This window comes from Cheilinus undulatus, linkage group 7 (assembly GCF_018320785.1).
Source record: "Cheilinus undulatus linkage group 7, ASM1832078v1, whole genome shotgun sequence".
NCBI lineage: Eukaryota > Metazoa > Chordata > Actinopteri > Labriformes > Labridae > Cheilinus > Cheilinus undulatus.
Genome location: NC_054871.1, coordinates 859,171 through 866,456, shown reverse-complemented (window position 1 = coordinate 866,456; position 7,286 = coordinate 859,171).

Genomic DNA, 7,286 nt, shown 5'->3' with positions numbered 1-7,286 from the left:
AGCGACACAGCTGCTGAATAATGTCAGCGCTACTGTTGTTGTCTTTGTCCTCTGTTGTGTTTTACTGGGAAACAAAGAGTTCCTAAACAGGACACTGTTATCTGGGAATATTCAGGCCGGTGCTGTCGTTGCTGTGGTTGCCAGGACAGCGTGACAGTAAGTTGTTTTCTGGTTTTCTGTCTGTGTACGAGCTTCGTTCACATGTATCTGTTTGGTACACGTCTGTACCGAACCGAGGAGAGGGACCTGGATGCAGCCGAGGACCTCAACCCCATACTGGAAGTCGGAGAATGGCCGCCATATTTCGTCTTCGTCTTCTCCGGAAGCCGCTTGAACTGAACGTCTTCTTCGTAGTTTCCTCCGTATAGGCAGGTCCGCCACTTAAGGAAATACAAGTAGACGAAAAATACGTGAGTTTTCAGACTAACAAGCACGATGATTATATAACATCCAAATTCAAGTATCACTGAGCACAGATATAATATGCCTGTGCGTGTTTTTGTCTGCTCCACAGGATTTCTATCATTACCACACGCTGAATTATAATAATGAAACAAGAAAGGACAACAGTCACATCCTCCTCCACCAGCTCCACAGGCTCCGTCTGCAAACGTGCATGCAGCAACGTCGGACTGATTTAACTCCTATAATAATGGTCATATAACAGACTTTATTGAGATTTATCATCATTGAACTCCTATGTTAACAATAGTTCTAAAAAATGTATTTAATGAACTTTATTTAGGTTAAGCATGAATTACGCCAGACTCCATCTACGGTTTACTGTAAGATCTCATAAAAACTACAGAGCTCACCAGCTGCTCTCATATCAGGCTGTCATTCTTTCTGTGACGAGGTTAATAAAGAGAACACTGTTCCCTGTAAATCATTAATTTAAGAGGCTGCTCACAGATGTGCAGAAAATGAATCTTACGAAAACATTTCTTCTATCTAAAATAAGATCCTCCGTTTATGAGACCATATCTTCAGTTTGTGCAGCGTTCTCATCGCTTAATCTGCAGGCCGACTTCATCCCTTACAAAGACACCTCCATCAGCCTCTCAGCGCTGTCACCACGGAGACCGACGCGCTTTCACTAATCTATGGTGTCGAAGTCAGGGATAGACCGCTGGCTGCAACATTTTAAAAGATTAAAGCAGTGCTACTCAACCAAAGAGCCAAACTGTTGAAAAACACATTTGCCAGAGCCTCAATCTAAGTGGTGAAAAGTGGCAATCAAAATAAGTTAAAGATGGTGCAGCGACGATCTGTTCCTGTCAATTAACAAACAAACTCAAAACTCAAAATCAAACCAACCACTGTTGCCTGGGGCTAGTAGATCTTACGCAGGACCAAAAATTTCAATGTCCGTGCAAAAAATATAACTTTGAGGCCTTTTATTTACAAAGGTTTCTCACAAACAGCCGGCGTTCTCCAGGTGTCTCTGACTCATGCCCTCCTGGTAAAAAACCATTCACCTTCCCTGGTGCCCACCCATCCTATCAAACCTGCCCATAATATTGAAGTCACCTTGTGCCAAACTACCAAATATGTCAAAGCAACAAGCCCCAATCAATAATGAAATACTCTATACGCTAACATTAGCTGTATCAAAATTAATCCTTAAATTCTCCCCAAACAAATAATAAATAAATGTAAAATTATCAAACTAACGAAATAATGTGAATAGCTCCAACAGGTGGCAAAAATGGTCAACAAGCGGCAAACACTGGGAGAAAAGTGGCAAAAATAGGCGGGAAGTGACCAAAACATGAGTTAAAGGTGGCAAAAATGGTCCAAAAGTAGCAAAAGCATGGCAAAAATGAGTGAGAAGTGACTAAAATGGCCAAAAATCAGAAAAACAGGGTGGGAAAAATGGGCAAAAAGTGGCATTCAATTGCAAAAGGCAGCTTAAGTGGGCAAGAAGTGGCAAAAAAGGGGGAAAAATTGCAACAAGCAGGATAAAAGTGTCAAAAATTGGTAAAAAGTAACAAAAAGAAGTGGCAAAAATGGGTGAGAACTGCCAAAACATGATTACAGGTGGCAAAAATGTGGCAAAAAATATGTGGAAGGTGACTGAAATGAGCACAAATCAGCAAAAAGGTGAGAAAATGGGCAAAAGAGGCATTTAATTGCGAAAAGCGGGACAAAAAATTTGCAAAAAGTTGCACAAAAAGGGGCAAAAATGGGCTAAAAGCAGCAAAATTGGAATAAAAGTATAAAAAAAATGGCAGATAAGGGCAATGGAAATATACAGACAAAAATTTAGGTTGACAATTAAGTTTGACAATAAAGCCTACTGTATAAGTGTGGGAAACAAACTGATTAATGCTATTTGCAATGTGTAATTTAATTTAAATTTTCCATTTTAAGGTTTTCTGGGGGAGTAATGTTTCAAATTATGGCACAAAAGAGCCACATGTTGAGTATCCTTGGATTAAAGTGTAAGTGAACCCCCAGCTCAGAGCTAACTCCGCCCACCTCCATAATTCAAAAAATGCCCAGAAAGTGAGCAGGTTGATTCTGAGAGGAGGGAGGGGAAAAGGACGGGGTTTTCCAGTTAAGGCTGGAGTGACAGTGATGTCCTCTTGTCAGAGAGAGACACAAGCTGGGTTTCCATTACACTTGGAAATGTGGAAAATCTAAATAGCGCAATAAAAAACTGGTAATGGAAACGGCTGAATTAAAAAAACCTCTAAAATATCGCTAAAAAGTTTTTACGCTCTCTGAGGAGGTTTTCCAGGCGTTTCGATATAGAAATATATCGCAGAAGTGTAATGGGAACACTTTTCTGCATTTACAAGTCACGGGACGTGATGTACGGTGTCACATGACCAGTCACTCCGAGACGACATGGCGTGGTACGTGTGAGCAGAAGAGAAGACGAGACTTTTCTTAACATCATACTTCTACCCTTATACGTGGCTTTTGCTGTACGTACGGACTTTACCTCTGAACTATCATCCGTTGCCTTCATCTTTAGTTCAGCATTATCAAGGCAACCGCCGTAGATGTAACCAAAACCGTACCAACACGCAACAGGTTCTGAGCGTAAAGCTTCCCTGTAGCGGATTCATGTGAGATGAGATTTTACGAGAATTGCAAGGCCTATGCCCAAAACTCCCTTCAATGGAAACGCATTCAAAGCACAATTGTACTTAATCGAAATTTAAGAAATATCGCTTTTATTTTGCGAAAAACAGTAAGGGAAACCCGGCTACAGACAGAGTCCCACAGCACTGCTGCCTCATGGCAATCTTTTAAAGTGGAGGAGTTTTCCCCTCCAGAGTCCCCTGAATCAGGCTATAGTGTGGTAGCAGACCGTGGTGGTTCTGAGCATTACCTGTTTGGGTCATTTGCTCCGGCAGCGGTGTTACTATAGCCGGAGCTCTCAGAGTCGAAGCAGTGCAGGAGAGGATGGGAGTGGGCTCTGAATGGTAAAGTCAGCTAGAGGCGGTAACGCTCTACCTTTAATGTAAAGTTTGTTATGTCACCTTAGTATGACGGAGAATTAGGGCCACACCACGAGAAAAAAAATGAAAGAATTTAATTTTTTTTGACATTACGAGAATAAAGTCGTAATATTACAAGAAAAAAAGTTGTATTATTACGAGAATAAAGTCATAATATTTCAAGAAAAAAATTGTATTATTACGAGAATAAAGTCAAAACATTTCGAGAAAAACTCGGAATATTACAAAAATAAAGTCGTAATATTACAAGAAAAAAAGTTGTAATATTACGAGAATAAAGTCATAATATTTCAAGAAAAAAATTGTATTATTACGAGAATAAAGTCAAAACATTTCGAGAAAAACTCGGAATATTACAAAAATAAAGTCGGAATATTACAAGAAAAACACGGAATATTACAAGAATGTCATAATATTACAAGAAAACTCGGAATATTACGAGATAAAACTTGGAATATTACAAGAATAAAGTCAAAATATTACGAGAAAAACTAAGAATATTATGAGAATAAAGTCATAATATGAGAAAAAATTATAATATTACAAGAAAAAAGCTTGGAGTATTACAAGAATAAATACGTAATATTACAAGAAAAACACGGAATATTATGAGAATGTCATAATATTACAAGAAAACTTGGAATATTACCAGATATAACTTGGAATATTACGAGAATAAAGTCATAATATTACGAGAAAAAACTTGTAATAGTATGGGAATAAAGTCGTAATATTACGTGAAAAAAGCTTGGAATATTACGAGAATAAAGTCGTAATATTACGTGAAAAAAACTTGGAATATTACGAGAATAAAATATTTCAAGAAAGACAGTCTGCCAGGGCGCCGGCTCCTTTAAAATGAGTAATGGTGAGCATCTTTTGAAGCTATACTTTAGAATCAGTTTCACAAATAAGGAAATACTTCATCTTTTGGCACATCAGCATCAAATTATCATCAGAATCAGGACAATACTCCGTCGTAGAGCCGCGTTGCGCAGCAGACTGCCTTTCTTGTAATATTTTATTTCCCTTATATTACGACTTTTTTTCTCTTACTAGCACGACTTTGTTGCTGCCAAGCAGCTGACAACAGGCTGAAACAACTAGGGAGACTGAGAACACTCAAAATAAAATTCAAAGGCCACTAGCTCAGTTAAAAAAGGAAAGCAAAAATGGCTGAATTAAATTCCTCAGCACGGACACACACTGGTCTTCAAGTGACTGATGAACTAAGGATTCTAGCAGAAAGGTTAAGATAGGTTTATGCAAACTCTTAACGAGAACACGCACCCAAAAAAGCCCAGAGAGATGTTCTCAGTATCTCTGGGCTTTTGAGGTCTTTCTCATTTAATGTTTTGGCCTCCTTCCTTCCTTCGTTCACGTCGTTTCCTCGCGTCTTGGCTCCACTCAGCGAGGAACTGAAAGATGCGAGGAAGAGACAGGAGGAGGAGGAGGAGGCACGACTTAGAGGATGAGAAATTCACTCCACAGCATCAGTCTGAGCGACGTCAGCTACTGATGATCAGCTGATTCACCCTCAGCCCAAACATTAGCAGACCCCATTTAAAATCCTTTCAAAAACCATTATGCATAAAAATGGTTTAACAACGTAGCCATAAGTTTGTCCGGGATTTGTCCGATTCTTTCTACAGTCAGTGATTATTCCTCAGTCTTTCCTTTGTGCTCTAACAGGCATTTTTGTTTTTCAAAGTAAAAGCCCTGTTTGACATTGCTGTGCAGATACCCCCATTGTTTGTTCAGAAAGCTTTTATTTTATTCTTCTCAGTTGAAGAAAGGCAGGGCCGTGACAGCAGCAAGTTGGCTAGGACAGCCCTGAGAGCACGAATCACGCTGCAGTCGCTAGCAGCAAACACACACCCGGTCTGAACCAGTGTGAGCAGAGAGGCTGTTTCTGTTACGCATGCATAGATGGAAATACTTATCAGATCATGCTATTAAATGCACAAACTACAGGCTTTGCACAGACATTTATTTCTGATTGGCCTTTAAGATATTCATGTTTGCTCCAAATCTCCCAGTGCTCATTCAGGAACTAGGCACAGATAAAATCCTGTATTTTCAGACTATTTCTGAGGCAAATTCAGAGGTTAACAGGCTTTTTAACTGTCATAAAATAATAGCAGGATAGCTGAACTGCAGTCAGACGTTTTAAAGAAATAAGGATGTTTATAGTTTGGAGAGCTAAATGATGTTGGCCCCTGCGCTGGCCCCATAAAACAGAGATTTATGACTCCAGCGCAGATTCTCCTCGAGCTGTTCTGCTTTGTGTGTTTTCTTTCTTTCTTGTTTTTTTCTTGCTGATTACCCCGAGCTGAAATTTCCATCTTTAAAAAAAAAAACTTTATTTATGAGCAGGGAAATCCTCCCCTTAATATGGAGGGCCCCGGGGCCTCATTTAACTCTGCGGCTGTCACACAAGGTGTTTCTTCTTCTTGGCCCCTCGTAACCTTCGCCGTCAACAAACACATGTCGACACTCGTCCTCCAATGGCGCTCACGGGCCGTAAAAGCGGGGTCGGATGGAACCGATGTGGAAGGAGGGCTGGTAAATTCTAGAAAGTGGTCAAGAGGTACTTAGACCCCAGAATGAGACTCCTGGATTCATTTTAAATGAGATTATTAGATCAGTGGTTCTCCACCTTGGGGTCAGGACCTCCATTGGGGTTGCGAGACACTGAGAGGGGCTCCCCAGATGCCCCCCAAAAACTTTTAGATTACACTGTTGCCACTTTACACCAATTTTGTCAGTTTCTTTTTTTACTCCTTTTCATCAATTTTTTCAACCAATTTTAACAAATTTTTGCCATTTAGCACCTGTTTTTGTCAGTTTTAAACTCTTTCCACCAGTTTTTTCTGTCTGTTTTTGCCACTTCTAACCCATTTCTTGCCACTTAAGATGAATGTTGACTCTGTCGACCCATTATTGCCACTATTAACCCCATTTTACACCCAGTGTTTTTTTCATTTTTGACCAAAAATGGAAAAAAAAGAAAAAAAGAGCCGTTATCAAAATGATGGAATTGAAAAAACAAACAAACAGAAAAAACTGGAACCCGTTTTTTAAAATGTTACTCGTTTTTTAGTTTTTGTGACCAAAATGAAAAAAAAAAGTCAAAATAGCCTCTTTTTCCATTTTTTTCATTTTTGGGCAAGAACAGACAGAATAACAGATTTTTTTTCTAATCAAAAACTGAAAACGAGCTCGTTGTTTTGTTTCTTCCATACTTGGTCAAAAACGGCTCATTTTTTCATTTTCAGTCAAAAACAAAAAATGGAAAAATGAGAGTTTCTCCCGTTTTTTTCAGTCTGGTTTCAGCCAGGAAACGGATCTGCCAGGAGGTGCGCTGACCATCCATCTGCTTTGCAAGGTCACAGAATTTAAGTTTTTGACAAAAATAAAACCTCTATTGTCAAAGTGTAAATACATTTCTACAAATTAATGTCAAATAAAAATCTGTAATGTAAAATTAGTGACTGCATAAATATTTAAAGTTTCTGGTCTAATTCAACAGCTGGTGCTCGTAGTCTCACAGTGAAATGGGATCAGCTGATTTCAGTGTCTCAGTGATGTAGAGCTCTTTGATAAACGGCTCAAGCTCTGTCAGGTATTCAGGGATCAGGTGTTATCTCTTGGACCGAGGTCTGGGCTTTACTCAGCCACTCCAGATCATTCCTGGTGTCTTTAAACCGTTTCTGTGTAGCTTTCTCTGGATGCTTCGGCTCACTAGTTTTATAAATTGATGTAAATCAAACATGCGATTACGTGAATAATTTTTCACAGTCTGATTAAATG